Here is a 14,185-nt window from a genome sequence, read left to right as displayed (position 1 = left end):
TAGGACTATCAATAAGGACCAGAAAGGATGCTGTATTTCCCCTGTCACAGACAGAGCCTGGTGAAAAAGTGATTCTGTATGAATAACAGTATACACACAAATACATAATAGCGTATGTCTAAAAATATATACTATACTAATATTACTGTATTATATGCATATATATATACACATTAGATTGTATATTTAATACTTCAAAAACTTAACTAGGGCAGTATGAATGCCATACATTTGTACTTATAATAGGTGTAATTGTATTATACCATGTGCATAAAGAATAATGAGATCAGTGTGCTGGGGTTTGACAAAGGGCATCTCTAGAAACAGACCCATCTGGACCAGAGTAGTTCAGAGCAAGAAGCAACATGATATGGTGAGAAGAGTCATGAAAGAAGAGTCCTGGAGGGAGAGGTGTGGTCTAACTTGCTGTCTGGACTGCGACCTTGAGGAAACTTCCCAATGATCTTGAGAAAGCTTCTCTTCTGGGTCACTCAGCTTCCTTACCTGGATGAGTAAGCAGTTTGGCTAGAATAGATGGTTAGAATAGAATAAGTCTCTATGATTCTTTCTGGTTCCAAGGAGGGATGGTGTCAGGGTACTTGGATGGGCACAAGAAGCCTTTCCTCTGTCTGCTGCTCAGTTTTCCTATCATGTGATGAGTAATTTATGGTCCAACGATTTGCTCATGCGTATCTTTTTTTTTTTTTAATTGTTCTGTGTCAAATATGGATGTTGAAGTTCTAACTCCCAGTACCCTAGCAGGTGTACTTACTTGGAGACAGGGTCTTGAAAGAGGTCATTATGATGAAATGAGGTCTTATGAGAGAGACTTAACCCAATAGGACTGGTCTCCTCATGAGAAGAGGAGGGCAGTGCGCATATACAGCCAGAGAGGAGACCATGCAAGGACACGGTGAGCAGGTGGCCACCTGCAAGACATGGAATGACCTCAGAAGAAATCCAACCTGCTCATGCCTGATCTCAGATTTCCAGCCTCCAAAACTCTGAATAAATAAATTTTTCTTGCTTAAGCCACCCAGTTGTGGTATTTTGTTATGGCAGCTTGAGCTAAGTGTGTCCAAAATAATTCTCATCGATTCATGCACAGCAATTCTTTTATATGTCTCTGAATCACCCCAGCTCCTAATTATACCTCTGATAACTGTTTCTTATAATATTTTATTTCTATCCTAATGTCTTTAGGGAAGAAGTGTCAAATATTGGTATCTAACAGGACTATATTTAAATTGAATTGTGTTAGTAGAAGTCCCTTTTTTTGAGTCTTGGAAAAGTTGATGGGAAAAATACATAAGTGAAGTTGATGTTCCTGTCGCTTCTGTTGATGGAATATCACCTTGCTGGCGCATTCTTGTTGGAGACATCTGGATAACTAATTTATTTCCTTTTGTGAAGAGTGTGTACGTAGATTAAAAACAGACCCTTCTACTTAGCAGTGCAGCAGAGAGGGCCTCACACGGAGGCTTCATGCTGCTGCACAGAGTACAGTGCGGAGAAAAAATGCAGTCTACGGAAAGACCAGCCTCGTGGTCTTGATCGGTTCCCAAGAGCAGTAGAGAAGAAGGGGTAACACCATCTTGGCTCTTGCAGTTAACCAGAGAAGACACATAAAGAGCAAGAAAGCTGTTCTGCCCCATTTAGCACTCACCCACTACCTTTCTAGAGCCTTAAAATCTGTAAGAAGTTGAACCCACATTTAATTATATTTTCTTTTCTGTTCTTTCCTTTATTTTTGAGACAGGGTCTTGCTATGTTGCCCAGGCTTGTCACAAACTCCCTAAAACCAAGTGCTCCTCCTGATTCTGCCTCCTGATTATCTTACACTACAGGCATATGCCACTGTACCTGACTCAAGTTTCTTTTGTTTCATTTTTTCCTTAATATTGGGAATTGAACCTAGAGTCATTCTACCTCTGAGCTACACCCCCAGCCCTTTTTATTTTTTATTTCAAAACAAGGTCTTGCTAAGTTGCATAGGTTGGCTGCCAACCTGCAATCCTCCTCCTGTCTCAGCCTCCCAGGTACTGCGATTACAGGCCACCAAGATGGGCTTCATTTTCCATTTTTAAGAGTGGTATCGTGTCCAGGACTTGAAGGCAAGGATTGGGTCTAATTTATCTGCTTATCTTATTTATATTTGGAGTCATGAGAGTAACATGCAAGCAGCCGGTACCCATGTCTCCTCTGAGCCGCATCACACATGAAAGGGGTACTTCTGGATAGATTGACCATGTGCATACAGGTATAAATATGAGTATTCTATATGTTACAGCCAAAACTTCCCTTGAATGATTTCTTAAACATAAATTTTCTTCTTAACACAGCAAGAATTGCCACTATTAATTTGCATAAGGAAAAAAGGAAGAGATAAGCAGTGTTCCAGAGCTGGGTCATGGAGGAAGTAGCATCAGAATTCAGCAAGGGTAGCTCTGAGGCCCTCCTGACGTGCCCTTGCAAGCGACCCCACCTGCCTCAGGGGCTAAATGTTGGAGCAGTCCCAGTACCTGTGTTCATAGCCTGAGAATTAGGGCCACACCACTGCCCTGGAAGATAAATTGGAGTTCTTTTCCTAAAGGACATCACAAAGAGATGTTCTTCCTCCTGCTTCTTTAGCTATTAAATGACTTTGTTCTTATTTTTAGAAAGGATCTGTGACTACATTTTTAAAGAAACTTCCATTCTCTTAGGGGCAAGAGGACTAATATTCAGTCTGTGGTACTATTTGCTATGAGCTCACTTTATGTATCTTATCTCCTTAAAATCTCAAAGTGACCCTTTGAAGAAGGAAATAGCAGAACTGAGAGAAACTCAGGAGGGTTACAGACTTCCCCAAGGCCACTGAGCACAGATCTCAACAGCCTGGGTCAAGGATCCTGCACCAGCCTCACCTCCTCTGCCACTTTAACCTCAGTAGCTGCCTCTCAATTGCCCTGTCTTAGACTCTCTGGGCTACTGTAACACATTACCATAAATCAGGTGGCTTATAAACAACAGAAACTTATTTCTCACATATGGGAGGCCAGAGAGTTCAAAATCAAGACACCAGCGGTTCTGAGTCTGGAGAGGGCCTGGTTCACAAACCATTTTCTTGCCATGTCCTCTCATAATGGAAGGAACAAGGGAGAGCTCTAAGGCCTCTTCCATACGGATACTAATTCTACTCTTGAAGCTCTGCTTCATGACCTAGCTAATTATCTCAAAAAAATCCCCACCATTAGGAACTATGTTTTTGTTTTGTTTTGTTTTGTTTGGCCCTGGATATTGAATCCAGAGATATTCTACCTCCAAGCTACACAGCCAACCCATTTATTATTTATTTGATTATGCAATTATTACATTTTGAAACAGGGCCTCACTAATTCGCTGGGGGTCTTGCTATGTAGCTGCAGCTGGCCTTGAACTTGTGCCACCCAAGTACTGGGATTATAGTCACTCACTGCCATACCCAGCAGGGACTAGGTTTTGATACAGCAATTTTGGAGGAATAAACATTCATCCTATAGTAGCCCTGAACCTGATTGTTAGGATCTAAACATAATCTAAATAAATTAAGTTGCTTTTAGGTTTAGTACTGCATTATAAAACATTAGCTAGAGATTTTCATTAAATTTGGAGAGAATGTATGAGATGGTCAGTTTTTAAAAGTAGACTATGTGGCACATGTGACCTTCACTTTGAGGGATTCTGAGGAGCAACATTAGGCATACTATCTTAGGGCAAGTGGGAGAAAAAGGGTCAAGGTCTTTTATTTTTGTACTGGGGTTTAAAACCTGGGACATTTTACCTCCAAGCTACACCTCCAGACCTTTTTATTTTTGTTTTGAATCAAGGTCTTGTTAAGTTTCTGGGGGTTTCACTAATTTGCTGAGCCTAGCGTAAACCTGCCATCCTCCTATCTCAGCCTCGTATACTGGGACTACTGGCATGCATCCTCATGACAACTGAAACAGGTCCTTTTAAGGACAAATAAAACTGACATTGAGCATAAAGAGCTTCTGGTGATTAACCAGAGAAGGAATGTTTGACCAAGAGCAGTTGAGATGAGTGTTGTATTCCTTTCCCAGAGCTGCCATAACAAAACATCACAGACTGGATGACTTGAACGATAGAAATGCCTTTCCTCCCAGTTCCAAAGGCTAGATGTCTAAGATCAAGGTGTTGGCAGGGTTGGTTTCTTCTGGACCTCTCTCCTTAGTTCACAGATGACTGCCCTATTTTTGAGTCCGTACTTGGTCTTTCCTTTGTCCACAGGCATGTCTGTGTCTAACCTCTTTTTTTAAAAGATATGTCATAATAGATTAAGGTCCACTCATGCGATCTCATTTTACCTTAACTACTTTTTTAAAGGTCCTTTCTTCAAGCACATTCACATTCTGTGCTACTGGGAGTTAGAATTGTAACATATGGATTTGAGAACACAACATAGAGTATGACAGATGACAAAAGAACATTTTTCTTTTTTTCGGTACTGGGGATGGAGCCCAGGGGCATTCTATCTCCAAGATATACCCCCAGCCCTATTTTTTTTTTTTAGTTTGAAACAGGGTCTCACTGAGTTGCAAAGGGCCTCACTAAGTAGCTGAGGCTGTCTGCGAACCCCTATCCTTCTGTCTCACCCTCCCAAATGCTGGGATTACAAGCGTGCGCCACCACGCCCGGCTATCAAAGAACATTTGAGTACCAGCAAACAGGAGGCAACCAAGCCATCCTTCAGAGTACCTGAAACCACAGTTGATGATATACCCATGGAGTGGCACGCCAAGATACTGTTCTTTCCCAGAAAAGGAAACCAAACTCCGTGTGAGACAGTTGGCTGCTGATGGAGGGGACATGCCATATGTCTAAGACAAGACATCATGGACAAAGAACACAAACATTTTCAGTTGTGAGCTCCAAATGGAATTATTTAAAGAAGCTAGTATCAGCTCAGTGTTAGTTATGCAAGCTGAGACAAGAACATGGCATTAGGCATATACTATGAGCAGGAAAGTCCTTGGAACCGTGTATCAGGGCTTCAGCACTCCTGAATCTTCATGACTACAACACCTGGGACTCAGACATTTTTTAAAATACACCTCTAGAGTTTCACCAGTGATTTTAATTTCATGGGTAAAAGAGAATCTACAGAGATCCCTAGATACCAATGATCCTTCAACTACTTTTTTTTAACCTTCAAACTCCCAGAGTTTATTACCCAAGAGTAAAATCACAAAGGCGGCATACCAAATTGCAGATGTTAATTTCTGATTGATGTTTTTTTGCACAGAAGCTAACATAGAAGATCCAGAGTAAAAACAGCAAAAGTGTGTTCGTGTGTACCTCTGTGTGATTCAGAATACACGGTACTGAGAGAACTTTATTAAGATTGAAAAAAAATATGATTTTATACAGGTGCTGCTCAGTGGAATATGGTGTGTATTATTTTGAATTCTCTAGTAGCTGCATCAAAAAAGTAAAAAGAAATAGATTAAAATATTTTAGTAGCAATTTATTAACCCAATATATTTAAAATATTCTTTCAATATGTAAGCAGTCAGTATAAAGTGAGGCATTGCATGTTCTTTCTTTCTGTACTAAGTCTTTGAAATCCTGTGTTTATCTCATATAGCACAACTCATTTTCATTAGAAATATTGATTCTTACCTACATTTTATAAATTAGTGGGTATAAAAGTAGATCTATATATACCTGTTGTTCAAAATTAAAAGTTTTAATAATCAAATCAAGTATCAGCTTTAAAATTTAAAATTCAACTAATTAAATTATTTATTATTATTATTATTATTATTATTATTATTATTATTATTATTTTGTGGTTCTGGGGATTGAACTCAGAGCCATTCTGTATCTATACACATTCAGCCCTTTTTCGTGTTTCTCTAGGTTGTTGAGAGTCTTGCTAAGTTGCTGCAATTGGTCTCAAACCTAGGATCCTCTTGTCTCAGCCTTAGCTACAGGGATTGCAGGTGTGTGCCACCATGCTTGGCATTTGAAATATTATTCTCACTTTCATCTGACACCTTTTTATTTGTGGCACTGGGGATTGAACCCAGGGGAATTATACCTCTGAGCTACACCCCTACACTGATTTTATTTTTTTATTTTGAAACAGGTTCTAGGTTATTTTGAAACATCTCTAGGTTGATGAGAGTCTCACTACTTGTTGAGGCTGTCCTTGAACCTGCAATCTTCCTATTTCCCAACTACTAGGATTACAAGTGTGGGCCACCACACCCAGCTTACATCAGACACATTTTAGGGGCACATGAGCTATATGAAGCTGGTGGCTACATTATTTGACAGCACAGTTTTAAATATAATGAATATAATTGAGGAGACATAATTAAAGAATAATATAATTAAAAGGAATGATCAAGTTTGACAGTATTTTTCTTGTGTCTATAATGATCTATTGAAGGCTGGTGATTTTTTTCTGACCTAAGCAAATCATATGAAGGCAGAAGTCACATAATGCTGGAATAAAAAGGACCTACGTCATAGTCCCGTCTTTGCCTTCACCCATCAGAGTCACCATAAACAGGACCTCAGCTTCCTCATCTGTCAAAAAGCATTTAGAATATTTTCTGTTCTGGCTTTCTATAATCTAAATTCACAGAAGAACTAAAGTTGATTTGTAAGAGAGTAAGTTGTGTTATGAGAAAAACATTTTGTTTACACCAGAGAAAAGCTGTTTCCTCTTACTCATTAAACTCATTACACACAGAATAATATCAGGATCCTAAATTAAAACTTGTGAATATGTCAGTAGCTAAGCACTTGAAGACCAAATCACCTGGGAACTTTCACATACCCTGAGATAATAAGAGATCAACCATGGGAGGATGTTTCTTCTTGGAGAAATCCTGCTCAATTCAAGCCCTACTTCTCCCCCATGACCCTGTTACTTAGAGTCCATTGCAAAACCACTGTTAGACTGTCCTGGGTCAGGTGAGATTCACAAAGTGTTGAGACTCATTGTTCATGAGATGATTAATGATGCTTTTCAATCTAATACATTATTCAGTTTATAGAAGCTTTTATGATAAGAAATATTCATTGACAAAATAAGTGACAATTTATTATTTGCTTTTATGTTCTTGAGTAACATTTCAACAATTTTTTATTGGTGCATTGTAGTCATACATCTTAATAGTAGAGGCATATATGCCCACATTCGTCCTTGTTTTCTCGCTGCTTGCTGGGGTTGCCTGAGGGTGGTGTTACTTACTGGGCTTGGATGCATGACGTCTTTCATTCTCATACTGAGATCTCCTTGCAAATGCCCTGCAGAGACTCTGATTTCCCAATCCAGAGTAGCTCTCTCTCCCTGCTATTAGTCTCTATCTTATTCTCTTACATTTTCTCCATACTACTTATGAACCAATGAAATTCTATTATTTAGTTAGTTAGTTAGTTTGCTTTTACTTGACTTCTTTAATTAGGCAAAGACTTTGCTATCCAGCTCATTGCTCTATTTCAATATCAAGACCTGAACCAGTTTCTCATTGAAGATGAATGGATGGATGACTAAAGTAGAGGTTGAGAGGGCAGGCTCTGTGCGAGGGACTTGGAACCATGCAAACATTTTTAAGTTTAGAAAATAAAGTTACAATTTAAAAAGGAAATGAACAGCTGAATATCATTAAAAGTTTAAAAATAATTCAAATAACATTGGAGCATAATTCTCGGACACTACACTCTTAGTGAGATGAATTCATACATCTTCCTAGTAAGCTACAGTCTAAAAGCAGAGCAAAACACACAGAAATCCTGAACTTAGTAGGCTTTTATTGATAATGAAGTTGGTGTGGTAATTCAAATTACTTTGTGTGTGATAAACCAATTAATACATTATTAACTAGATAAACCAATTAATAAATATACTTCAATTAATGAGAATCAAGGTTCTCGTTGAAAGTAAAGGAAGTTATAATTATGAAATGGAGGAGAGCCAGGAAAAGTCCTATGATACCACTATAAATTAGTTAAAATGAAGCACAACACACACACACACACACACTCACACACACACACACACACACACGCATACACACACAAACCTGTATTTCTATTGTTGTTCATATATATTGTAGGCTCCTAAAAATGCCTAAAACAGATGGCAGCCCTAACCGTGCATGTCAATGTTTATAAGATGGTAAATTTTATATTATGTGTTTTTTTTCTGTATGTGTTTATGTGTGTGTGGTACTATGGATTAAACCCAGGGGCACTCTACAACTGAGCTATACCCCAGCCCAATTTGATTTTGAAACAGGGTTTCTCGAGGTTTGTGAGAGTCTCACTACTTGCTGAAGCTGTCCTCAAACCTGTGATCCTTCTGACTCAGCCTCCCAAGTACTGGATTACAAGTTTGCCACACCATGCCCAAGTTATTATGTTTTTTTTTTTAACAACAAATTAAATACTTTTTTTTAAAGAAAAGACATTTAGTACCTGTTACTAATCAATATACTAATGCTCAGATCTTGGTTTTTAAACATCATTTTTCATTAAAAGAAACCAAAGCTCCTCGGAGAAATGACTGATTCTGGTTGCAGAGTAGAAAAATGTAAATAATTACTGAGAAAAAAAGCAAGGAAGTGTTCAAACACGAATGAATAAATTTTAAATAAACATAGAGGTTGGTTTACAAGACTTCCCATTGGCCAAATTTGATGTGATTTGAGCATTAAAAAAAAAAGTCCCTGAAACAGAGAGATCTATGGTTAACTGGAGAAGCTGGTGGGGTGGTACATATATGCATTTTGAGGGAAACTAATGGGAAGTACCCATCATCTACGCAGTATTTTTTTTTAACTTTTTATTGGTGCATTGTAATCATACATCTTACTGGAGTACAAGATGGTAGAGGCATACATGCACACAGCACCCAATTAGCCCTTCCCCAATTCCTGCTCCACTCCCTCTCCCTTCCTCCTTCCCATGTTTGGCTTAGTGATTGAATTTAATGTTTGAGAATGTACATCATGTACATTAAGGAATTTCTTTCTTCCCCCTTCAATTCCTCTTAGTTAAGTCGCATCATTTGCTCATCAATAGTATCTCCTTCTTTGTCTAGAGTTCCTCCTATGACCCATTTTCTCTCTAGCTTCCACATATTAGGGAGAGCATCCGATTTCTTATATTTTTCTTGTGACTGGGTAATCTCACTAATGTTCTCTAGTTCCATCCATTTCCCCATAAATGATGTAATTGTGTTTTTCTTTTTGGCTAAGTAAAATTCCATTGTGTACATATCTCATAGTTTGTAATCCATTTATCTGTTGATGGAAATCTTGGTTGGTTCCATAGTTTGGCAATTGTAAATTGTGCAACTATGAACATAGATACATATGCATTGCTTTGGTAGTTTGTTTTCCATTCTTTGGGTAGATACCCCGAAGTGGTATTGCTGGATCATATGGTAATTTTGTTCCCATTCTTCTGAGGATCCTCCATACTATTTTTCCAAGGTGGTTGCACTAATTAGCAATCCCAACAATGTTTTAGAGTTCCCACTTCTCCGCATCCTTTCCAGCATTTGTTGTTTGTGTTTTGAATGATTGCCATTCTAGTTGGAGTTAGGTGAAATCACAGGGTAGTTTTGATTTGCATCTCTCTGACTGCTAATGATGTTGAACATTTATTTATACATTTACTGGCCATTAGAATTTCTTCTTTTGTGAAATGTCTATTTAGTTCACTTGCCCATTTTTTGATTGGGTTATTTGTTTTCTTAGTGCTGAGTTTCCTGAGTTCTCTGTGTAGTCTAGATATTAGTCTTTGATTGGAGGAGTAGGTGGCAAAATCTTCTCCCATTCTGTTGTCTCTCAGTTGAGGTTCTTTTGTTTTGTTTTGTTTTAATTTTTTATTGGTACATTGTGTCATATACCTTAATGGATTACAAGATGGTGGAGGCATATATGCACATATCACCCAATTAGCCCTTACACATTTCTTGTCCCATTTCTTCACTCTCCCTCCTTCTCACGTTTGACTTTGTGATAGACTTTGATATATTTATTATTATACACCATGAACATTAGAGTTTCCCTCTTTCCCCTCCCATCTCCCCAGGTCACCTATTTGCTCATTTCCTTTTTTTTTTCTCCTATGACCCATTTTCTCCCTAGCTTTCTCATATTAGAGAAATGATTCAATTTCTTATTTTTTGTGACTGACTAATCTCACTTAGCATAATGTTCTCCAGTTCCATCCATTTACCTTTAAATGATGTAATTATGTTTTTCTTTATTGCTGAGTAAAATTCCATTGTGTATATATCTCATAGTTTTATAATCCATTCATTTGTTGATGAACATCTTGGCTGGCCATTTGAATTTTTTTGTGTGTGATGTGTCTATTTAGTTCACTTGTCCATTTTTTGATTGGGTAATATGTTTTCTTAGTGCTGAGTTTCTTGAGTTCTCTGTATATTCTAGATATTATGCCTCTATCAAAGGAATATTTGGCAAAAATCTTTTCCCATTCTGTTGGCTTTCAGTTGAGATTCTTGATAGTTACCTTTACTGTACGGAAGCTTTGCAGTTTAATGCAATCCCACATATTGATCCACCTTTTAGTTTCTTGTGCCTTTGGGATCTTTTTGAGAATTTTTTTTTTATCTGTGCCTATGTGTTGCAGTGTTGGACCTATGCTCTCTTCAAGGAGCCTCAAGTTCTCTGTCTGATTTCCAAGTCTTTGATCTATCTTGAATTGACTCTTGTCAGGAAGAGAAAGTGAAGTTTATTTCCATTTTTCTGCATATGGTTAACTAGTTTGGCCAAGACTATTTGTTGAAAATGCTATCTTTTTTCCAGTGTGTGTTTTTGGCCCCTTTGTAAAAAAATCAATTGGCTGTAAGTGTGCTGATTTGTTTCTGAGACTTCTACTCTGCTCCATTGATCTATATATCTGTCTTTGTGCTGGTACCATGCTGTTTTTATTACAAGAGCTTTGTAGTATAGTTTAAAGTCAGGCATTGTGATGCCTCCTGCATGGTTTTTGTTGTTGAGAACTACTTTGACTATTCTGGGGTTTTGTTGTTCCAAGTGAACAACAAATAATTTAAAAATTTTAACAAATTTAAGGACTGATTTTTTTTATGTCTGTGAGGAATGATCTTGGTAATTTAATGGGTATTGCATTGAATCTGTATATCACTTTTGGAAGTATGGCCATTTTGATGATTTTATTCTGCCCATCTATAAACATGGAAGTCCTTTCTATAGTTTAAGATCTTCTTTGATTTCTTTTTTCAATGTCTTATAATTTTCTTTGTAGAGGCCTTTTACCTTCTTGCTAAGTTTATTTCTAACTATTTTATTTTTTTCATGGGATATCCTTAGTGGAAGTGTTTAATGGATTTCTTTTTCAGTTGAGTTGTTATACAAAAAAAGCTCCCAATGTTTTAACATTGATTTTTTTATCTAGACACTTTGCTGAATTGGTTGATCAGGTCTGTAAGCCTTTTGGTTAAGTTTGCTGGGTCTTCTAAGTATAGTATCATGTCATCTGCAAATAGTGAAAGTTTGGGTTCTTCTTTTCCTATTTGTACTCCTTTGATTTCCTTTTCTTGCTTTATTGCTTTTGCTAGAGTCTCAAGTACTATACTGAAAAGTAGTAGTGAAAATGGACATTCTTGTTTCTGTTTTTTTAGGGAAAATTCTTGCAGTTTTTCCCATTTAATATGATGTTTGCTGTGGGCCTATTGTAGATTGGCTTTAGAATGTTGAGGTGTGTTCCTTCTATTACGATTTTCTGCAGTGCTCTTAGCATAAATGGGTATTGAATTTTGTTAAATGCTTTTTCAGCACTTATTGAAATGAGCATGTGACTTTTGTCTTTGGTTCTGTTTATGTGATGAATTGCATGGATTGATTTTCATGAGTTGAACTAGCCATACATTCCTGGAATGAACTCTACTTGGTATGGTGTATTACTTTCTTGACATGGTTTTGAATGTGTGTTGCTAGTATTTTGTTTAGCAGTTTTGCATCCAAGTTCATCAACAATAAAGGCCTGTAGTTTTCTTTCCTTGAGCTATCTTTAGTTTTGGTAATAATGTAATATTGGGTTCATAGAATGTATTTAGGAAAGTCTTGTTTCTTTCAATTTCACAAAATAGATTGAGAAGTGTCAGGATTAGCTCTTCTATAAAGGTTTTACAAAATTTACTTGGGAAACTATCTGGTCCCAGGCTTTTGTTTGATGGTATGTTCTTTATTCCTGCTTCAGTCTCTTTGATTGCTATTGGTTGGTTTAAAATTTCTATATTCTTGACTCAGTTTAGGAAGGTTGTATTTATCTAGAAAGTTGTCAATTCTCCCAGATTTTCCATTTTGTTGGAGTACAGTTTTTCAAAATAGTTTCTGATAATCCTCTAGATTTCTACACTGTTTATAATAATATCTTCTTTTTCATCTATTATATTTGTAATTTGGGTTGATTTTTTTAAATTGGCTAGTGATTTATCTATCTTTTTAATTTTTTCAAGAAACCAGCTTTAGGTTTTGTTGTCTTTCTTGTTTTTTTTCCTTTACTTTATTGATTTCTGCTCTGATTTTAACAATTTCCTGTCTTCTATTGGCTTTGAGGTTAAACTGTTCCTGTTTTTAAAGGCTTTTAGGTGTGTCATTAGGTTATTTATTTGCTGATTTTCTGTTCTTATGTAGGCACTCAGTGCTACTTATTTTCCTCTTAATACTGCCTTCAGATTGTCCCAGAGGTTTTGATATGTTGTATCTCTATTTTTATTTGTTTCTAGAAATATTTTTATTTTTCCCCTTACTTATTCTATGACCCAATATTCATTTAGCAATATGTTGTTCAATCTCCACATGTTCATGTGATTTTTCTGCATCTTCTTATAGTTGATTTCTAGTTTCATTCCATTATGGTCTGAAAAGACACAGGGAAGTATATCACATTTTTTGAATTTGCTGCTGCTCACTTTGTGGCCCAGGATGTGCTATATTTTGGAGAAGGTTCCATGAGCAGCTGAGAAAAATGTGAACTCTGCTGTAGTTGGGTGAAATATTCTATATGTGTCTAATAGGTCCATTTGTTTGATGGTATTCTTTAGGTTTGAGGCATCTTTATTGACCTTTGTTTAGAAGATCAGTCTAATGGTGTGATAGAGGTGTTGAAGACTCCCAGTATTATTGTATTGGTACTTATGTGTGATTTAATATCACAAAGGGTTTCTTTAATGAAAGTAGCTGCACCTATGTTTAGGACATAAACGTTGATTATCATTATTTCCTCATGCTGGATAATTCCTTTTACCAGTAAAAATGAACTGCTTTGTCTCCTCTGATAAGCTTGGGTTTGAAGTCTAACTTGTCTGTTATCATAGTTGCTATTTCTGCTTGTCTTTGAGTTTCATTGGCATGGATTACCTTTCTCTAGCCCTTTACCTTTAGTTTGTCACTATCTTTACTTGTAACATGTGTTTCTTGCGGCAGCAGATGGATGGATTCTGTTTTTGTTTCTCTCTTTTTTTTTTACCCATTTTCCCACCTTATGTATCTTTATTGGGAAATTGAGGCTATTTATGTACAATGTGATTATTGAAAGATGATTTTTAATTCCTAACATTTTGAGTTTTAACTTATTTTTGAGGTAGTGTTTGTTGTTCTTTGCTTACTTGTTTGCTGAATGGAAATTCTTTTTCCTCTGGTTCTAGTGTGTATTACTTATTTCTTCTTTTCAGTTAATCTCTTTGAGTATTTTCTCTAGTGCTAGTTTGGAAGACATACATTCTTTTAGCTTCATGAAAGATTTTTTATTTCCCTGTCTAAATTGACAGATAGTTTTTCTAGGTAGGAAATTTTTGGCTGCAAGTTGTTTTCTTTCAGAGTTTTTAATATGTTACTCTAGGCTCTTCTGGCTTTCATAACTTGGTTTGAGCCATCTGGAGTGATTCTAATTGGTTTGCCTCTGCATGTTACTTGGTCTTTTATTTTTGTTGCTTTTAAGATTATCTTTTTGGCTTCTACATTGGTAAGTTTGACTATTATGTGGCATGGTGAACCTTTTCTCTGATCTTGTCTAAAGGTGGTTCTATAAGTTTCCTGTCCCTGTGTATTGACCTCTTGTTCTATGTTTAATTTATTTTTGATATTTCTTCTTTGAAAATATTGTTGATCCTTTTGGTTTCACCTTC

The sequence above is a fragment of the Muscardinus avellanarius genome, assembly GCF_963383645.1.
Source record: "Muscardinus avellanarius genome assembly, chromosome: 2".
NCBI classification, from domain to species: Eukaryota; Metazoa; Chordata; class Mammalia; order Rodentia; family Gliridae; genus Muscardinus; species Muscardinus avellanarius.
The sequence above is the reverse complement of the archived record's forward strand: the minus strand, read 5'-3'. Positions refer to the sequence as shown.